This window comes from Protopterus annectens, chromosome 1.part1 (assembly GCF_019279795.1).
Source record: "Protopterus annectens isolate FY-2018-M chromosome 1.part1, PAN1.0, whole genome shotgun sequence".
In the NCBI taxonomy this organism is placed as follows: domain Eukaryota; kingdom Metazoa; phylum Chordata; order Ceratodontiformes; family Protopteridae; genus Protopterus; species Protopterus annectens.
The window spans coordinates 1,932,828,846-1,932,850,759 of NC_056726.1; positions in this window are offsets into that span (position 1 = coordinate 1,932,828,846).

A 21,914-nucleotide genomic window follows, 5' to 3' on the forward strand; every position below is an offset into this window, starting at 1 on the left:
ACTTAAAGTGATGGTAGCCTTTAAGTCATGTTAATTCACTACAATCTTATGTTATGACATATACCTTTCTTGTTTTAAGCAATATTGTTAAAAGAATGAAATGCATACATTTGAAAAGTGCCCTAAGTCCCCTGTCACTTTTTTAAATAACTTATTCCCCTTCAAGTTAAACATTCACCTGCGTTTGCAAAGGTTGAATTGTAAGTAACTGAAAAGACCCAGTTAATTCACAGTAGCTCAAGGTCAAATGTAACATGAACATCTTCTAAAGATAGGCTAGGTGATGCTGCAAGAGATTTTGAAGAGTGGCTGCCATGAAAGCTGAATGGTGAGTTGGTCCTATGTCATGACTTACTTGATGCATGTGATCCTGCTGACACTGATCTGACAGTGCTGCAGGACCATGATCAGGGCTTTGAATGTGAGGTTTGGCCAATTATAGATGAACACTGACATGGTCTGCAAAAAATCTGCTTTGCTTCTTCTCCCAACTAATTACAGCACTTTCTTGAGAAGCACTTGTAGTCTCATGTGATCTACCTCCATGTGTCTGAATAATACCCCACCCTCTTCCCCTTTCAAGAATGACTCTTGCTTGAGTTTGGTAAGTCCTAACTAGTGCAAAAATGGAGGCAGCCACAGAAGCTTGGTGTACTGGGTTAATATCACATAATCGAAATCCCAAAATATCGAACACCATAAGGTCAATTTGGAATGTCAAAATGTGATATAATCGAAAGCTCAGAACAGCAATTTTTTCCCAGGGAAAAAATTTGCTGTTCCGAGAAACACACACACAACACAAGCTCAACAAAAAAAGTAATCCACGCATATACACTTAAAATCCTACTTCTAACCCTACACTAAACTGTACATACACTACTATCTATCCACTTACCTTAACCCAAACCCTAACCCTAAGGTCCCTAACTATCGCACACTCACCTTACCTGTTCCCTTACCCTACGGTCCCTAACTATCCCATTCTCACAGTCACCTTAACCCGGTCCGTTCGCACACTTACCTTAACCCGGTCCGTAACCTTCATACCACAGTGAAGAAAATAGCGAAGCGGCAGAAACAGCCCACTGAATTCTTTCCCTATGAAAGAATTCGATGTTCTGTAGCTTCGCTATTTTCAACGTTCGTTGTTTTGGGTTCAATATTATAACATTCAATGTTTTACTGCTTTGATGTTATAATATAAACCCGGTGTACCACCATACTATACATCAGTGTGACTGCACTATTATCCTTATTCTGTGCCATTTCCAAGTCATTCTGGAGATCCTCATGGATACTCTGGAGTACTTGGACTATTTTCTTCTGACTCTCTGTGGAAGTGGTCTGAGCCCTTAGTGATGTTACATCATATCTGTTGCTAGGCAGCCAATGCTTTTCATATTTCTTGGGGTAGCTGTAACAAAATCCTTTACCTTGCTATCTTTTTAAAGGTATCACTGTGGACACAGTCATCTTTGTCTGCTATCATTGTGAAACTGTTCACCTGGGTTTGGAGATACTGGTGTAGAGGTGCAAGAGTTATCCTCCTGTACAAATATGAGTAATGCCAGCATGTGTTTGATTTTGTGATGCACTGTCACTTCCTACAGAGTTACTAACATGTTGTGAGGTAAGAGATCCTGCCATTAAACTTGGGGGCCGTGTGCCACTTTCCTCAGGCTGCCTCATAAATATAACTATGGTACCACCACCACCAACACCACTACCATCATCATCACCATTAATAGCTATTCTGTTGCTGATGTCCTCCAAATGTACTGGTATATTAGAACTGTTAGTTTCTGCTGCTGACCCTGTAAAATGATTTGAAAACATTACTAATAATGAAATAGCATACACTACTATATTTTTATTAAAGAGGTGTGGAGAACACTTATCATGCACACAGCTTTCATTGCCATTCTGTGTGGATGTGGTAGGCTCATCTATTAATAGTAATCATGTATTAATGTAATCATTCCATGTCAGCATTCAACTTTCTATATAAATATATGTTACTGTTTTTAAACCAACCTTTCTGAGCAAACAAGTGTTGCTGCAGCAGTCATTGGTAATAGCCAGTATCCCCACCACCTCTGTTTATTCTAGTCCCATCAACTTTTGTGTCATAGTCATCCTCAAGGATGGAGAGGAGGTATTCCTCATCTGGTGTTAATGGGATAATTTTGGAGCCCCCCCCCCAGTACTTGTATGGGCAATTGCATTCCATCTTGCCTTGCTTCAAGCATGTCCTTCCATATCATTTGCCTTCATCTTGCACTGTGTTAATGTGCAGTTTCTTCCTCCAACAGCATTAATGTCCAGGACAACTTGACTCCAGACTTTTGATCTGTCCCCATCCCCAGACCCCCTTTTACCAAACAGATGTTTATCATATGTTCTAAGGGCTGCCATGAGGATATGTTTTTTTCTCATGACTGAAGTTATCCTTTCTTTGCCTTGGTCCCTTGTTTTGCATCATTACCACCTGTGGGAAAATATTCTACAGTCATACACAAAAAGCTTTTGATGTCATCATCTGTCAAACAACATAGCAATGAAGTGTGCTTGCCATCCTCATGTAAAAAAGTTAGGTAACACAAACCCCATAATTATATACACATGCAAAATCTCAGTCCACCCAAGTAAAGTTGTACTGTACTAATGTTTGCAGTATCATAAATACACTCAGAACAATAAAGCAATCACTTTATTAACAGATTCATCTGTGATGCCCCTGCACTGGCCCAGTAATCAAGGAGCCTCAATCCTCACTACTAGCACCAGTGAGTGATGTACATATTGGGAGGAAGACAAGTACACACACAGTAAAGTACAATTTTCCTTAAGAGCCCGCAGAGTTCACAATCAGTCTGGGGGTGGTTTCTTCCTCTTTCTCCAGATTCCCAATAAGACTCCCCACTGGTATAGCTATAGGGTTAAGATCTCAGCTGAGTGGTCAAGCCAAAACCTCCAGCACTTTCTCTGTCCAACCTGTGCTTTGTGCACCTGCCCAAATAGCTGACACACACACACACACACACACACACACACACACACACACACACACACACACACACACACACACACACACACATGCACACACACACACACACACACACACACACACACACACACACACACACACACACACACACACACACTTTGCAATTTGATTTATATACAAACACACAGACACTCCTGGAGTAAGCTGGCACAGGTTTACCAGCTATGACCCCTTCTGCCCAGACTAAAAGGTAGTTATCACTGCCACCAACCAGCTCTTTATCAGCTATTATAAGGCCCTTCAAAAGGGGAGAGCAATCCTACTGTGTAATGTTACTATTATCCAAATGGTAATTGTGACCAAGACTTTCGAGGCTATTTAAGAGTGGCCTGTACAGTATCATCAAATACATATGCAAGTACTCTGAGAGCTTAAATATCTCTAAATAAACCAGCCACAAATAAAAGGTTTAAATATATTTAATAATAAAAAATAGAAGCACAAGACAATACTCAATAACAACACAGTGACTACAGAGTTCAGAATCACAAGAAGTATTTTAAAACAACATCACAGGACAGTCTCAAATAAATACAGAAGTCATCTAAACTAATCTTCACTATATTCATATCCATATCTAAAATAAATCACTTTTCCATAGTTAGTTAATATTAGCAAGACGCAGGCAGAAGTGCTGATGAGTGGGATGTTCCTAGGTCCAAAAAAATATAGAAAAATTCACAGTCTCTGAGAGAGTTCCCAAATTAATATCAAAACATTACTGCTGGGTCAGCTGGATGACATCACTCTTTGTCACATGCCTTCAGTTCCCAGGCTAACAGAAACCAACATTTCTGTGCCAAAATGCTTACCTCTGGGATGTGCAGCTGCTAGGAAGTCACAGAGCAATAAAAACACTTTATATTTTAAACCTAGTAATTATTTCTGTTTCAAGACAATAGGAAAAACTTGAAGCTCTAGACATCCTGTCTTCTTGCTGTATTTACTAACTTTATAGCACATTGTAAAACAATTTTCACTTTTTTTTGAAGTTTTGCAAGTTAACTCTGTATGTTCCAACTTCTACTATCAAAACATACATTTGCATAGGTATGCATTTTTACTCTTTTCCAGTAGGGTGCACCTTGTACATTCTTGAAGCTCAGTACATAACATACTGTTCAACACACACTTCGGCACCAGTAGTTTAATATGTATATAACATATAGTTCTCCTACATTTGTAAGACAAACATATGAATCACATTAATATTCACAAATCACTTATGATTATTTACAAAATTCCATATAGCTGGGCTAGAAGTATCACATCATTTCCCCCCTAGCCCTTACTATTGTCATTTATTCATAATACTGTAATTTTTCATTCTTCAGTGTTGCTCAGAAATCTCCAAGAAAAGACACATGTATATTCAGCCAACATCACACTCGCACCACTTCAGTACTTCACAATTAAAATGCATCACTATTATTTCCACTGATAGTATAATGATTTTCCATTTACAAATGACAGCTTTATATTATTCACTAATACCACTGTAGTATGTCCATCATATCAATAAAGTAGATATTTCTTCAAGTTAACTCGCAGATTTTTTTTTATAATTTTGAAGTGTTTCCTATTAAATTATAATATGGAACAAACAAATCCGGGGTACAATACGAAAACTCAACAATCACTGCCAGTGCAGACAGTGGTCACCGAGTTCAACAAACCTTTATTTCACTGAGTGCTTCTGTTCTAAAAAAACAGAACTTCATCCGAGTAATCATCTCAATCAACCTCACCCTTTTTTAAAAACATCAGATCAATCAAATGTTAAATGCATGAATAATTAATTAGTTAATGTCCACGTGAATGCATTGCTCACCCATTAAAAACCACAAAACCTTTTCTAATTCTAACTTGCACTTAGATTCTAACTTGCACTTAGATAGCTGTCACCCTTATTTAAAAAGAAGGTATAGTAAAAGGTCTAATGGTTTGTTTGTCCAGACTTATTAATTTAGAATCTCTGTTTTTATCAGAAGTAGATTATTTGATTAAATTGTTCTGTGAAAGAAGTTACCCTACCAGTTTACTGATGGATATTAAAGATGAAGTTGTCAAAGGAAGAAATTCAAAGTTTTGCTCTTTGATGGGTAATGACAAGCATTTAGGGAAGGCACCTGAGCTTGTCCATGAGGAACAAACTAATTTGTATACTCTGTACAGTTCATTCTTTATCTTACCTTTCAATAGTGATGCTTATAGGCATGTGAGAGTAGTAAGTAAGAACTGGAATATGATTTTCTTTTTTTGATGAACTGAAGGTTAAGTTGAGTGAAGTCCCACAGGTTGTTTTTAGTAAAGGGAAAAATCTTAAAGAATTGGTTGAATGTGACATGACCACTTTGAAGGGTAAACATAATAATATGACAAAATGTAGTTGATGTAAGCAATGTTGTTTTATTCATAAGGGACTACATATTTCAGTTGAAGAGTCCAATGGAACATTTCCTTGTTTTTGTAGAGAAAGCTGTGACTCTAGTGTAGTTATATATATAGCACATAGTGTTTCCTCTCCTGCCTATTATATAAAGGAAACAATTAGAAAATGAATGGATAGGATTCAGGAACATTACTGTGACATTAAAAAGAAAAGAACCACTAATGCTTTGTTTAATCACATCATGAGTTGTACAAATATTAAGAAGTGTGTGTTTTTTATCGTGGATTTCATGCAATATAGTCATAGAGGTGGTGACATCGATGCTTTTTTGAGTTTCGTGAGATGACTTGGCAGCTCAGACTTAATGCGAGTGTTTACCCTGGTCTGAGAGATGTCATCTCAATTGGTAGCATGTTAAGAATGACAGTCTTAATTTTGTGAATTAGTTTAGGTGTGAGGTTTTATAGAAATTTATAAAATATTTTTATAACTTGTTTTCTTTATTTACTTTCATATGCTGTCTTAAATTTTATTATGATTAGCTGCATTTGGCTTTTAATGGGTGTACATTCATGTGGACATTAACTAATTAATTATTCATGTATTTAACATTTGATTTGGTCAAATGTTTTTTTAAAAAGGGGGAGATGATTGACATGATTACTCTGATGAAGTTCTGTTTTTTTTTTTAAATGAAAATGTTCAGTGAAATAAAGGTTTCTTGAACTTGGTGACTTCTATCTGCATTGGTAGCGATTGTTAAATTACAGTATTTCTAAAAATTTTTTGTTACTTTAAAAAATCTAGTTTTTCCTACATCATTAGCCATGTAACTTGAGTAATTACAAGCTAATACAGTGGTATTAATCTGTTTCACATAAACTCAGATCCATTTATGCATTTTCTGTGAAAATTAGGCCATTTTATGCTTAGCTCTATGAATCACAGTAATATATGAATGTGTAAGGCCACTTATCTGCATAACTAGATTTTGGATACTCATGAATGTATCCTCAGTTTCATATAAATGGGCTGTGGAAAGAGGCAGAGTCCACAGCAGTCTTCATCACTCCCCAGAAGTTTTGTATGGATAACCTCAGATTTGCTCAAAACTGAATGTATTTAGAAAAAAAAATGGACTCATATGCATGACAGTTTAACAACTATGAAGTAGAATCCCTACCCATCTAGCATCATTTGGCACACTTTCTCACCTCAAGCCACATCAACAATTAAGAAAAGTTGGTAGTTATCCACAAAAAAAATTCTGCAAAAAGAACACTCACCAAAAACAAACAAAAAAAATAATTATAATACTGCTTCTCAACTGCACAAGGTATGTGTAAATGACATTTAGGTGTAATACTCCAAAAAGGTAGCTAAGATGATGCATGGCAGCAGTAGCAACTGTAAGTAACATAAAGAAAAATGATGATTGTAAAAACACATTTGTGATAAAGCATTATTGGTTAAACCAAACTTGCCAATAATACCAGTACCTCCTCTAATGCCCCTGCTGGTTTACTGAGTTTGGTTAAGGTGGTATCACATTCCAGAATGAATTCCAAAACCTGTGAACCACAGCTCTGCTTGTACTTTTTTCATTGGGGTTCTTACATTTCAAATGATAGTGGCACTTTTGAAGATACAAGACCTTGCTCCAAGCTGTACAGGTATGGAGATCTTGAAAATCATGTACCTTCTTAGTGAGTCGTGCCTAGATAAGATCAAGTTGTGCATCTGTGGTTCTGCATGGAAAAGATTGAAGGCTGTGGAAGCCGAGGTACCAGAATAAATTTTTCTGTGCATCTGTTCGTGTTGGTCCTGCCTTTTATGGTGGTTTTGTGTAAAAGATTTATATAGAAAGCAAAAAAAAATACATTTCAACATAACTTCATTTACTATTGCATTACCTTAGGTTGTAGTTCAATTACATCCAAATAATTATTGTAAGGAAAATATTTTGTTTGTGTAGGCCAGAAAAAAAAATATTAGTATAATAATTTAAAAGAGATTTCTTCCACAATATTAACTGCATGTACAAGATGGCTGAATTCTTAGTCAGGCACCACACCCTACTCAGAGTGTAGGTTGGGGGAAGTGGCTAAGGTTACAGTCTCCAGTGAATGAGTAGCACATACTTCAGTGAGAAATGAAACATAATACAACTCTATTACTTCTGTACACATTTTTAAATCATCCCTTAGTATGCTTAAAATTATTAGACAGAAAACTATCAAACCACACACTTTTTTTTTACAGTTAAGGAATTGCAAACTTTATTGAATTGCTACATTTTTCTGTATGTAAACATCTCCTGCCAGAACATAGTTCACAGACTGTTAAATGTAAAGCATAATATTTTAAAACAACATACCACCAAAAGTGTAACAGTTTATTTATAACTTGCAGTAAAGGGAAGCTTGGTACAAAATGAATATTCAGTTATTAATAAAAAATTAAACCAATGCAGAGTAAGCAAGTCCAGCAGTGAATGACATGTTGCATTTTAGCAATAGTGATATCAGTAATATTTAGGAAAATAGAGGTGAAATTCAGGTAAACAATAATTGTCTTTTGCCTTATCTTTCTCTCCATGAAGAAAATTGCATGTAACAGGTTACAGCTGAAAAAGAGAACAGCTAAGTTGGCTGAAGAAGCTGGTATGCAAAAATAAAGTAGTAAATCATATTGTATGTGCATTCAGTACAATAGTGCAACCAAATGTAAAAGATATGTCAAGATATAACTGCAATATTCTGTCTGTAATAGATTTTATAAGAAGTAAGCATTTATATAAAGTGTTTAAGTATAGCATTGCAAACAACAGCATATTGGGCACAAATACAATCATTTATGCATGTGAATTACACTGCAAATGCAAAGCTCACCAGAACTTGATAGAAATACACTCTCTTCCTAGGTATACATAAGCACTTCCCATATAATTTTATCCATAGTATGCATATGCTTTTTCATACAATTCTTCACATGTGCACATAGGCAATTCCCAAAACAGTAGTTCCCATATGGACAATCACTTCACATACATTCTGTTTTACTTCAATAAAGATTTATAAAAATTAAAAAAAAGTTTTAAAGTGAGAAATTGAATGCTGTGCAACATGATATGTGAATTTGTTGAATGTGTTTTTTCTTTTGTGCCCCCTACTTTTCTCTCTCTCTCTTTTTTTTTTTAATTATGCATTCCTTTCTCTTTTTTCATATTATTTCCCTCCCATTTATGTTCATTTTTTTACAGATCCAAATTTTACATGAGCAAACCGGGAAATTAATTCCTTGGTTAGGGAGCATTCGCCATCTGCTCATTCAGGGATGTCCTTCCAGGTTCAGGGGAGGGGCACTGGTCCTGAATGTTTCCCAGCACATGATAAGCTGGCAAGCCTGACTGAATGCAAGACATGGCTGTGGGCATTCTGGAATAGGTCATGGACAGACAGATTCAGCCAGTCAAGGCCTTCCTTCAACATGTTCAAGACATACTGTCCCAGTTGGTGGTGACAGTTGGTGGTGACTACTGCACCACCACAGGCTTCTACCTCCTCAACATTGGTGTATTCCACTTTGCCACCATCTTGCACTGGAACCATTTGAGGATGTATGTACTGGGGACTCCTGATGCTACCACCCTCAGCATCCCTTCTTCACTTCTCTTTTTTCAAACACAACTTACCTAGTTTCCACCCACACCACCCTCACATATAAAAATATTTGAAAAAACAGGGGGCCTATTCCCCTCCAAACACATAGTGCTCCTCCTCTCCCACCTCCTCCAAATAAATTTGATGTGTTCCTGCTGTGTCTCCTTCTTTGTTGTGTCTCCCCTTTTTCAGTCTTTTTTAAAGAAACCAGTAGGGTGTCCACATAAGGATACTCCTATGTAAAACATGTTATACCACTTTATTTTTTATTTTTAATATCAATAAGAAAAGCTGCACAATCTGCTGTTTGCCTTGAGTTTGTCAAGTCTGACTGCACATGGTAGCATCCATTCACAATATCTGAATACATACAAATAAATACGAAGGCAGTATTTTTCAAAAAGTACTTCATATGTACTAAATGCTTAACTTTAGGTACTTTACACTTTTGAGGTAGATGAAGCTCAATAATTAACAATTAACAGTTAAGATAGGAAGAGATGAGATTAAAAATGATGATGTATAACCAATCTGCAGGGAAGTCTCCAGGAATAGATGGTATTCTGGTGGAAGTTATGAAAGCTAGGAGAGAAGAAAGTAAAACGATCTAGAAGATTTTGGTTAACATCATTTTAAAAGGAAGGGAAGCACCAACATCCTGGAAAAAAGCAGTGGTGGGTATAATACCTAAAGACATTAAAGACCCATCTGATACAGCTTCATATTGGCCCATTTCAATTCAAAACCATGATTATAAAGTGTTTATGTGTATAATGGCTAATTGAATAGCAAAGTTGTTGCCAAAAATTGATTGGCAGAGTTATTTAGCAGTTATTTAACTTTGATAACCACATGATCACTGCACATTAAAGATGGTAAAAGGTGACGTGAGGCAACGATTATGTCATACATATGTTGCCTCCCCTCTTAAATTTTCCAGAGATAGATGTGAATAATATTGATTCTACAGCATTAGTAAGGAAATTATTTACAACCTGTGTTCAGAAATAACAATTGCTGATGATTGTAACCAAACCTACCATGGAACAGAACCACACTGATCTGTATCTATCAGTTTTAGCTGTCAAATGCTCACCAACTAACATTCATTTTTCCATCAGTATAACAATATGGCATTTTCCAGTTTCATACATTCAGCTTTTAAAACTCTACTTTGAAGTTGCAAATGGTTTTATGAAAAAAAAATGCATCCTAGAAATGAGCTGGCTTTGGGTTCTGTGGTTTTCCTTCCAATGCAGTAATGGTGTATTTTTTAGAGAGATAGAAAGCATGTTTAAAATGTGATTTACAATATATGCAATTTTGTGGGGTAAAATTACATTAAATTGCAAATCATAAGAATGAGTTTGTATATTTTCAGGGTTAGTGAATAAAGGGGCTAATCCAGTATGCTGATTAATGATAGCTATCTATTTAACAAAAAAATTATTTATTCTCAAAATTAGGCATGCTTTTTAAACCTTCTATATACATAAAAATCAATTGCATACTGGCAATAACAATCAAGTATGTTAATAAACCAAAGCTATCATTCACCCAGTAATTGTCCAACTTGTTCTTCAAAATATCTAAACTAGTGTTTGCTTTAATATAATTTGGTAGTCTATTCCATGCATCAGTTACTCTTTCAGAGATCCAAATAATATGTGGGGCATAGGCTGAGATTATGAGGAGGGGTACAAGCTAGAAATGGTGTACAAATTGTGGTGAGACAGAGGTTTCAGGAGGCAGAGAGGATTATCATCAGAATTAATGACATACGCATGGCAATCAGACTCCAGTGCTCCAGTGTAATGATAGAACAGTATTCATAATATCAGCCTATGCCCCAGAATAGGGTTGTGATTGTGAGGAAAAGAGTGCATTCAGACAGCAGTTGTAGGACCTACTAGATAAAACAGGACAACATGAATTGGTGTTGATAATGGGTGACTGGAATGCACATATTGGGACAGACAGAGCAGGATATGAGGACTGTCTGGGTCCATATGAGTGGGCAACAGGAATAAAGAAGGAGAAGTCATTCTAGACTTCTGTCTGGCAAATGGCATGCCAACACATGGTTCAGAAAGAGAGACAGTCACAAGATCACATACAAGAGTAGCCAACATGCAACTCAGGTAGACTTCCTCTTAGTAAGGAAAAGGCACTGGGGTAGAATGCATGATTGCAAGGTTATCCCCAAAGAAATACTCAGCCCGCAGCATAAACCACTAGTTGTCACAATCAACTGCAGGCAGTGTTCAGAGAAGGTTCTAAGGTCAACAGAGACCAGGTTGAAGACTTGGAAGTTGACTGGAGAGAAAAGTTCAACAGTTCAAGGAATTACTCAGGGCTCTAGCACCCCAAGAAGAGGAGGAAATAGGTGGAGTTGAACAAGAATGGCAGTGCCTTAAAACAAGGGTGTTAGGACTACAGAAAAGAATGGGTGTCCAGCCAGGTACTGAAATAAGGCACATAAGGAAAACTAGAGGTGGAATGCAGAAGTTCAGGAAGTCATAAAAAGAAAGAAGGAATGCAGGAAGAAGTGTGACAGAAAATACTAACCAGGCTAGGAAGGACTACTGGCTGGATTAAAAAGAAGCTAAGAAAGAAGTTGCAATAGCAAAGAATAGGGCATCAGAGACACTCTAGCATCTTCTGGAAAGTGACTCAGTAAGTGGCACAAAGAAACTATATCAAGTTGCAAGGCAAAGACAGAAAGATAAAGAAGATAGTCAGGCACCCTTCATTAGTGATGCCAGCAACAATCTGCTCACCAGTCCACAGACATCAAAGAGTAGTTCCAGCAGCTTCTGAATGAAAAAAAAAGACACAGAAGCCATACTGCCCCAGAAACAGCTTACAATAAGAAAAGAGGAGGGACCCACCCTAGAAGAAGTAAGAACAACACTAAGGAAAATGAAGTCAGGGAAAGCAGCAAGCTCAGATGAGGTCACAGCAGATATGATAAAGATGCTGGGTGAGATAGGGGAGAAATGGCTCCTGAGGGTATTAATAGCAGTGTGGAGAGAAAGGTGTATCACAGATGACTGGAGAGTAAACATACTTGTGCCAGTGTACAAGAACAAAGGGGACATCCACAACTGTGGGCAGTACAGAGGCATCAAACTCCTATCACATTGCATGAAAGTTCTGGAGTGGGTGCTTGACAAATGGATACACAGAGTAGACGAATGTAAGATGGGAGATTAGCAGTTCAGATTCAGATCAGAATGCAGCACAATTGACCCAATGTTTGCAGTTATTTTTTTTTTTATTTTATTTTATTTAACATTTGTTGACAGGGAAAGTCCAACTAGGTTCCACAGATCCTGTTTTCAGCGGAGGCCCGGGGAGAAATGCTCCAGAAGCATGTCTTTAGAATTCATAAATTCCAACGCCCTGGATCAACTAATCCATAGTCCCACCAGGGGCTCCAGTATCCTAGACCTGGTCATTACCAACATGGAAAATCAATGCTCCACACCTATGGTCACCCCCTTGTTAGTCAGGTCTGATCATAAGCTAATCACCCTTAACATCCACATCCCACCCCCACCCCCCCCCCAGTAAGGAAACCTCCATAAAAAACTTCTCCAAAGCCAACTTCATGCTACTCAAGTCAGAAGTTCCAAACTTCATGACACCCATGCAGACAGGAACTGAAAGTTCAACTGCTGAATCCTACACTAAGGCACTGTATGAGCACATCCACTCATGCATGAATCGTGCCATCCCAAGTAGAACCAAGATGCACTTCTCCAAAAAAAGGAAGCCAATCTGGTGGTCCCCTGCCATAAACAAACTTTACAACAAAAGGAAGAAACTGTTGCAGAAAAGAGGAAAATCACAGGATGCAAAAAACTCCCTTAGCAGCCCCAGAAAGAAGCCGAGATCCCTCATAAAATCCTCCAAAGCTAGTTACAAAAATAAAATTGCCAAAGATTCCAAAGACAACTACAAGGCATTCTATAACTATGTCAAGAATATAAATGGCAATGCTCAGATCTGCTCTGAGCTAAAACAGAATGGCATTAAATATACTGATCCCAAGGATATTGCCAATATCCTGGCAAATTGATTCAGTGCCAACTTCACCCCCCCTCTCACCCCCTAAATGGCCCATCTCAATACCGGAAGATTGCCAAATTCTGGTAATAATGGCCACACAGGTAAAAACGCACTCTCCAAAGCTAAGAATACAGCATCCATGGGACCAGATGACATCCCAGGCTGTGTACTACATGAACTACAATATGAACTGGCACCTCACCTAAGTGTCATGTTTAATCATAGCCTCACCTCAGGTTTCATGCCAATTGAGTGGCGCAGAGCTACAGTTATCCCACTCCACAAGGGGGGATCCACCTTGGATCCCAGAAACTACCATCCCATCAGTCTGACAAGCCTTATCTGCAAGGCCATGGAGCGTATTATCATGGAACTTATAAACAAAGACATTGGCAACCTTCAAACACTGGACCCCACCCAGTTTGGGTTCGTGAAGGGCCAATCTTGTGTCCAGAACCTGACTGACTTCTTTGAATCAGTCTCCAGAGCCATGGACAATGATAAGGTGGTCCACACAGCCTATCTAGACCTTAACAAGGCCTTTGACACCATCCCCCACTCTGGAATCATAGATAAACTTACTAAGCTTGGCATGAATCCCTACATCACCCAATGGGTTGCTAACTGGCTTACTGATAGAACCCACACTGTAAAAGTTGCCGACTCCAAATCCAGCTCCGAATAAGTGACAGGTGGAGTACCTCAAGGTTCAGTCCTGGGACCGCTCTTGTTTGGCATCTACTTCTCTGAAGTACAGGCCAACACTAAGGGACTCTGGCTAACAAAGTTCGCAGATGACTGCAAACTGGGAGCCATTATAGAATCCCCAAATGATGTGGATACTCTACAAAAGGGCCTTACAGAAATGGATGCTTGGTGCCAGAGCCATGAGCTCAAGCTCAATGCCAAGAAATGTATAGTTATCCCCTTTGGGAAAAAACATGTACCCGTGAATTACCATATAGGTGGCACTACACTAAACACCAAAAGTGTGATAATAGACTTAGGGACACAGGTGAACAGTGGCCTCACCTTTGATAACCACATCGCCACAAAAGTCAGGAAATCCTTCTATGTGGCACACCACATCACTAAGGGCTTTTCATCCAGAAAAAAGGAGGTCATTGTCCCACTGTACTCATCCCTCATTAGACCCATTATAGAATACAATGCCCCATTTGGTATGTACCTCTCAAGACATCTGCAACAACTGGAAAGGCAGCAGAAATACCTCACTAAAAGAATCACAGGCCTAAAGCAGATGCCCTACGCTGACCGCTTTAAAAACTCCAGCTATACTCTGTTGCATATCGTCTACTCAGAGGCGATCTCTGCTTAACATACAAGGCCATGTCAAACCCAGAGCTGCTGGACATGCTACACTTAAAGAAATCCCAATCCCTCAGAGCCACATGCTCCAGGGATCTAAACCTTGTCATCACAATAAACAAAACATGCTGGAGGGATAGGTTCCTGACCCAGAGACTCCCCAGACTCTGGAATAGTTGCCCATGCATGTCAAGCAGAGTGCCTTTTTGGCCCTCTTCAAAAGGAACCATGACAATTGGATGGGAGAAAGGAAATTCACCCCGGGGATCACGTCAGTCACCCTGCTAGACAGATTGTAGAGATATCACTGAACTTCACCATGCAGTGTAATACTGCTTCTGAATCTAGACAGGGGTCAAGGGAAGCAAATAGTGTGGGAAGAAATAGCCAGGGAATTGTTATGGCTAGGCTTGTATAGGCCCTAGGGCTGATAGTTTAGTATCAACCTATGAACCTATGAACCTATGAACCAGTGAGACAGATGCTTGAGAAGAAGCTAGAGATGAGGAGACAGTCCAACTGGGCATTCCTAGACTTGGAGAAAGCATATGACAAGGTCACAGGAAAGCTGATCTGGGCAGTACTGTCATGGTTTAAAGTCCCAGAGACATTGGTAGAATTAGTGCAGGCTATGTACAAGGACCCAATGACTCAAGTACAAACAGTGTTTGGCCTCACAGAGGGGTTTCCGGTGGGAGTGGGAGTGGGTGTACACCAGGGTTCAACTCTGAGCCCATTGCTCTTCATACTGTTGATGGACTACATTAGCAAAGAGGTCAGAGGGCACAGATCACCAAAGTTGTTGTAGGCAGATGATGTGGCATTACAGGCAGACTCTGAGATAGAACTTCAGCAAAGGATAGGAGAATGGAATGCAAGACTGAAGGCACATGGGATGAAACTAAGCACAGATACGATGGTGTTAATGGCAACACATTTGGGAAATCAGAAGAAACTGAGAACAGAAATAGAAGGGAAGACAGTGGAACAAGTAAACAGCTTCAAGTATCTGTGAGGAGTGGTTGAGGAGAAGGGAAGTCTGAATGAAGAGGTCAAAGCTAGAATCAGAGGGGCTGAAGCCAACTTGCATAGAGTGTCATGTGTAGTCTATGACAGAAGAATGCCAAAGAAGCTGAAAAGGAAGGCGTACAAGACAGTGGTGTGACCAGTACTACTATATGGTACAGAAACTTGGGCAATAAAGGCAGAACAGTTGAAGAAGCTAGAAGTGATGGAAATGAAGTGCCTGAGAAGGGTGGTAGGATGCACACTGTGGGACATACAAAGAAATTAGGACATAAGAGCAGAAGCCAAAGTAGCTCCAATTGCAGAAAAGCTCAAAGAGAACAGATTACGGTGGTTTGCACACATGCAGAAAAGCAGCCAACAATCTGGTGAGGAAAATTTGGGACAGACAGGAAGAAGGTAAGAGAAAGCGAGGACATCCAGCAAAGAGGTGGATGGATTGTATGAAAGAAGATCTCCGACATTCAGGCATGAATGTTGAAGAAGGCAGGAGTGTGGCACTGAATCGTGAGAGTTGGCGACAGTTAACACGATACCCCGACCCCATGCAGAAAAAAAAATTTGAAAAAGGAGCTGACGACGATGATGATTTAGATATATATATATATATATATATATATATATATATATATATATATATATGTGTGTGTGTGTGTGTGTGTGTGTGTGTGTGTGTGTATATATATATATATATATATATATATATATATATATATATATATATATATATATATATATATATATGTGCTGATACATGGTTTCAAGTTCCAACCTTTCCATTTTTGACAATAATTTATACAAAATAATCTTTTCAGTTATATTTCCTGCAAGAGAAAGTAAGCATATGTTTTTTTATGATGCTGGGTTTGTCCTATTCCCCTTTCCTTTACAGACAGTTTATCAAAGGCATGTCTCCAGCATTGTATAAGTCTCCCCATAGACATATTGAATAACAAATATAATGGTACTGTAAGTTCATTCTGTAGTGTTCTACGACCATAAATATTAATCCCATTCCCTACCTGTGTTTTTGGGTCCAGTTTGCATTATTCTTTTTTGTTATAATCTAATGTAGTTTCAGAATTTAAAGTTACTTGGAGGTTACTACAGAAATTAATCATCTGCTTTGTGGAGTCAAACTGTTTTGCATAAGATTTTATAAATATATTTATAATCTGTTGTGTTTGAGAATAGATTTTGCAAACAACATACAGTTTTTTTGATATGTATGTTTTATTCCATGATACCTTATGTATCTATTAAATTGTTTTCTATTACCTTTATTTACATGTTCAATGTTTTCCTGATCCTGTCTCACACTCTGTTTAATTTGTCTGTTTAGTTTGTTTATTTTGCTTTTTAATATTAAAGTTCTACCACATTCCCCTTGCTAGTATTTTTTATCTCAAATATTAATTAATTTGTTGTTATGAAATATATTCTCCTGACTTTTGAGCTCCTAGATTCTGATGTTTAACATGCTTTTGAATTTTTAATAATAAAAAAATCAGTTTCAAAACTTGCTATATTCCTTCTGTAGTCTTTCCACTGAAGGCATCAGTCCATTTACAATTATGCAGTGACTGTTTTGCTTTGATATTATCTGTTATTAATCTTCTAAGCATTAGTTTAGACTTCATTTTTGGCAGAATTATCTAGCAGTTATTTAACCGTTATAACCACATGATCATTGCACATTAAAGATGGTAAAACGTGACATGAGGCAACGATCATGCCCATAGGACTATAAACAATGTCCAGTACTTTCTGTTCCATGGTAGGTTTGGTTACAATCACCAGCAATTGTTATTTCTGAATACAAGTTGTAAATAATTTATTTACTAATGCCATACACTCAATATTAATCAAGTCTGTCTCTGGTAAACTTAGAACACCATCTACTTTTAAATTTTCTCCAGTGGTAAATTTAAGATACCATCTATTTTGAATTTCCTCCAGTATTCCATGCAAGAAATGTATGAATTCCTGTAGGACATCACCATGACTATTATTGTCTATACACCCCAACAATTCTAATATATTCCAGGGTTGTCTTTATTATAACAGTTACACAATCTATGTATTGTTGGTTGTTATCATCAGTCAGATAATATTCACAACACTCTTTAATCTCTATCATAACACCTCTACCTGAATTTTGTTAGAATGTCTAATATAGTAAAAAGTTTTGTACCCTGACTGAACTGCTTTGCAGTCATTGTTTATTAGTAATGTTTCACTAACAACAAGAACAACAATCTTATGCAAATGTAGAAAATTTTCCAATGCAGTACCTAATACTAATGCTTCTTCTGTTTATAACCAGTGAAGATAATGCATTTGTTGCTCTGTGAACTGTTACATTTCTGACCTATTTGTATAACTTAAATATTATCATATTTCTGCTGCAAAAATTCTCTTACCTTGTCTTGGCAAGTGGACTTATTCCTGATAAATATGTGTAACGAAAATTAGGCTTGGACATTCTGCACATTGACCATTTTTTTCATTAAGGTATTTACCCCCAAAATCTTTTTTTTTTTCTTTTTTTTTTCACTCGCAGTCACCTGACTTTTTTTTCTATATTCAATTTGTGAAAAATATGCCCTAACACGTGTACAGAGTATGCTATCTATGAGGTGCTATAAGTTTTATACTAACAGTCAGTGAGTCCATGAAGATGAGATCATTTGAACCAATGTGAATAAAACACCTCCATGCTTTCTCACATTAATGCATTCTCAGGCCCTACTCACATCCTGTATTTTTGGTCTGGGTAAGTATTACTTATTTGATGTTCATTATCTTTGATGCAAATGTAAGTATCAGTTCCTTTAATAACTGAATCTCCAATCATTAGTATACCGTTGTTGACTAGATCTGGCACTGTATGATATCTTTAGGAGGCTTTAGCTATTTTGTGTGGTTTGATGAAGGTGTATCTTAATAAACTGAGAGAGATTATGCACTAAAAATTTCTCAATATTCTGTGTTATACAGGAATATCTTAACCTCCTGATGTATGACTTGATGAATAGTTCAAGGTTCCACAAAAATACTATTAATCGATCCTTTAGTTTTTGTTGGAATGAATTTACTGACTTGACTAGAAAGCATAGCAACATTAAAAAATAAAGTCCTATACTGAACTTCAAACCTGTAATAAAACAGCTGTCTGAACTGCTAGGCATTCGTCATACTCTTGTGCTTTATTTAGATGTTATCCACTTTCCAATCCTGTACATTGGCTTCCTCAAAATAAAATGCACGTATCCATCTTCTTAACATTAAACACAACCTGTGTCTGCTAAAAAAGTTTAAAATACACAAGCACACACTTCTCCATCACTCTTATTTCAAGCGATGTGCTTGATTATGTCTCACATTTTTGCTTTGTGCAACTTAAAATTAAGGAATCTTTGAGCAATGCTGCTTGAATAATTAAATAAATACAATAATGATTAAAGTTATCAACATCAAAAAAATCAAAACTTGAAGAATGATATTGCTAAATTTGCAGCAAATATCCCTTTCAGAACCCAGTACTGCACAACAATAAAAAGCCTAAACTGGTTAGAACTACCCCACCAGCTAACATATGCACAGCTTCTTACCATATATAAAAGTATGCAGCATCCATCTGCTTGTCCAGCACTAAATACCATTCTACACAATTATGTTCCCAGTCAGTCATTATGACCCAATGACCAAAAACTCCTGTCTGTCCATAAAGGTATCAAATCTGCTTGGCATTGTCTATACTTGTGCCATATTGCTAAAGCCTGGAACTACTTACCTGTATCCATCAGGTCAATACCCTCCCTGCTATCCTTAAAAAAACATTTTGAAAGACTTCCTATCCTAAATCTGGCTCTGTTCTTGGTCAACACCAGGATAAACTATATCCCTAAATGTGAACAAGTACTTATCCATGCCTCACACCTCCTTACTCTCCTTCCTTCACTCACCTCCTTACTTCTATCATTTTCTCTCCATCGGCTTTCTATCTATATATAAATCATAGGTCTCTTTTTTCCTCACTTCATATTACAGTTCTTGTCAGTATTATACTAACTTGCCTTTAATTTCTTTATAAACCAACTAAAATTTGTCTAAATATTAAATCATTGTCATATAACTTGTATCAATATTTCACCAAATGTTTTCATACTGTGTCTAATTTGGTATAATTATTTAAACTGTAGATGTCATTTGTATTATTTTTGAAGATTGTAAAATTATCATTCTTAATATGTTTTGTAATTCTCTGAAATGTTTCTCCTTGGGCCTCCGCTAAAAATGGGCTCCTACCCATTCAGACTTTCCTGGTAATTAAATGCCAATAACTAAATGCATAAATCAATACACAAGTAAATAAACATATTTACAGCAGAAATACAGCAGAAAATGCATGTTAATTCAAGTCCTCTTATCCCTTAAACTTTCTAAGTATCACTGTTACTTAAAAATGTGCCTACTTTGCTATTTTGCCCCTCATTATAGTTTACTTTGTCTCTGATGTATGACTTGAGAGCTATTCCACAGTGGAATGAATTAGTCTAATCTTAAGATATGAGGCTACAAGCAAGTTTAACTTTAGTACTTCATGACCAGAGTAGGAGGCCTGAATTAAGTTTAAAGATATATTGTTACTCAAGGTTCAGGCTTAGATCAGGTATATGCTTAACTTGATCCCCTTCAAAAGATAGAAAGCTTAAAAGACTGAAAATCAAAATATCTAAAACAACATATTGAAAATGGAATTTGCCCTTTCTCCAGTGTAGTGCAGTCTTAGAGTTTGTATATTTAAATGGATCTACTTCAGAAAACTGAAATACCAGTAGGCTGACTTTCACAATCCCGAGACGAGAAAGCCAAAAACCACAGAAAACCAATGCCCTGGAAAACCAACTTCCAACTACATGTAAGTAACCACTTAGCCAACATGTTGTACTTTGCCCCTTACCCCTGTGGTAGTGCAACCTCAAAGTTGGTATATATAGTTAAAGGGGGGGGGGGGTCAATTTGCTCCAGGTTTAATTTTGTTGTTTTTTTTGTCAAGTGGTTACTTAACTGAAGTTGGAAGTTGGTGTTTCGGGAGGTAGGTTTTCTGTGGTTGTCGGCTTTCTCATGTCAGGATTTTAAAAGTTGGCCTTCTGGTATTTCAGTCTTCCAAGTAGACACATGTAATTAGCAGGGGTTGTAGAGGGTACAATCCACCACATGAGGGGTGCAGGGGGGCTTGCCCCCTACATTAAAAATATTTTTGATATTTTGAGTTATAGATATTTTGATTTTCAGTCCTTTGAACTTTGTGTCTTCTGACATCAACCCACCTAACCATATGGCTTAAGTATTGTCTTAAAGTCTTATGGTTGGCATTAGTTATCAAGGATTCTGAAAAGCTGGTATAGTCTTACAACAGCAGTGAAAGTGACAATATGGAATTATTTTATGCATTTTCCAAATTACCAGCCAGCCTTAGCAGTTGATGTTATTTATTTTATTTATTTATTATTTTATTTTCAGTTTGATGACCGGGGAGGTCCACTGGGCTCAAGGAGCCCGTTTTCAGCAGAGGCCCGGGGAGAAAAGCTCCACAAAACATAGCAGACATGGTAACAATTAAACAATTAGTAAAAATTATGTAGTAAAACATAAGCACAGTAGAATATCAACATAGTATGGTATACAGTGCATATTTACATGTAAATACAATTAGAGGTCGATATTACAGAGTCACCATTATACTGAGGTTTTAAATCTTCTGAGAATGCTATGAAAGAAACATTTGTAAGAAAACAGTAAATATGAATGAACTCCTATTGGGTAAGGTGGAAGGTAGTTTATGTATATGTATGTATTCATGTATTAGGCAGGATTAGGTAGGTAGAGTGCAAGTGCATTTCCTGTTATTGGAGAGGTAGGAATGGAGCTGGGTTTTGATGTGATCAAAGTTTTGAGAAATTCTTAGAGAGGGAGGAAGAGAGTTCCATTTTTTGGCTAAGGAAAAGGACAGGAGAAGCTGACCTGAGGGACGGTTTGGTTTGTATACAGAAATGAGATTTTGGTGATCAGATCTTAGAGTTCTGTGAGGGGTATATAGTGGTAAGATATTAGTTAGTGCAGGACACTTAGTGGGTTTAAAAATGAGTTTGTGGGCTGTAGTGATTTGGAGGTAGTCCAGGTAGTTGGGAAGTTCTAGCCATTGCAGTAGGTGGAGAGGTATGCAGTGGTGGGTAGAGTACTTGGACTTGGTGGCAAACTTTGAGATTTTGTTGTAACAGGATTCAAGTTTAGAGGAGATAGAGGAAGATAGGTTAATTAGTAGAGGGGCACCATACATCAGAGATGGTAGTAA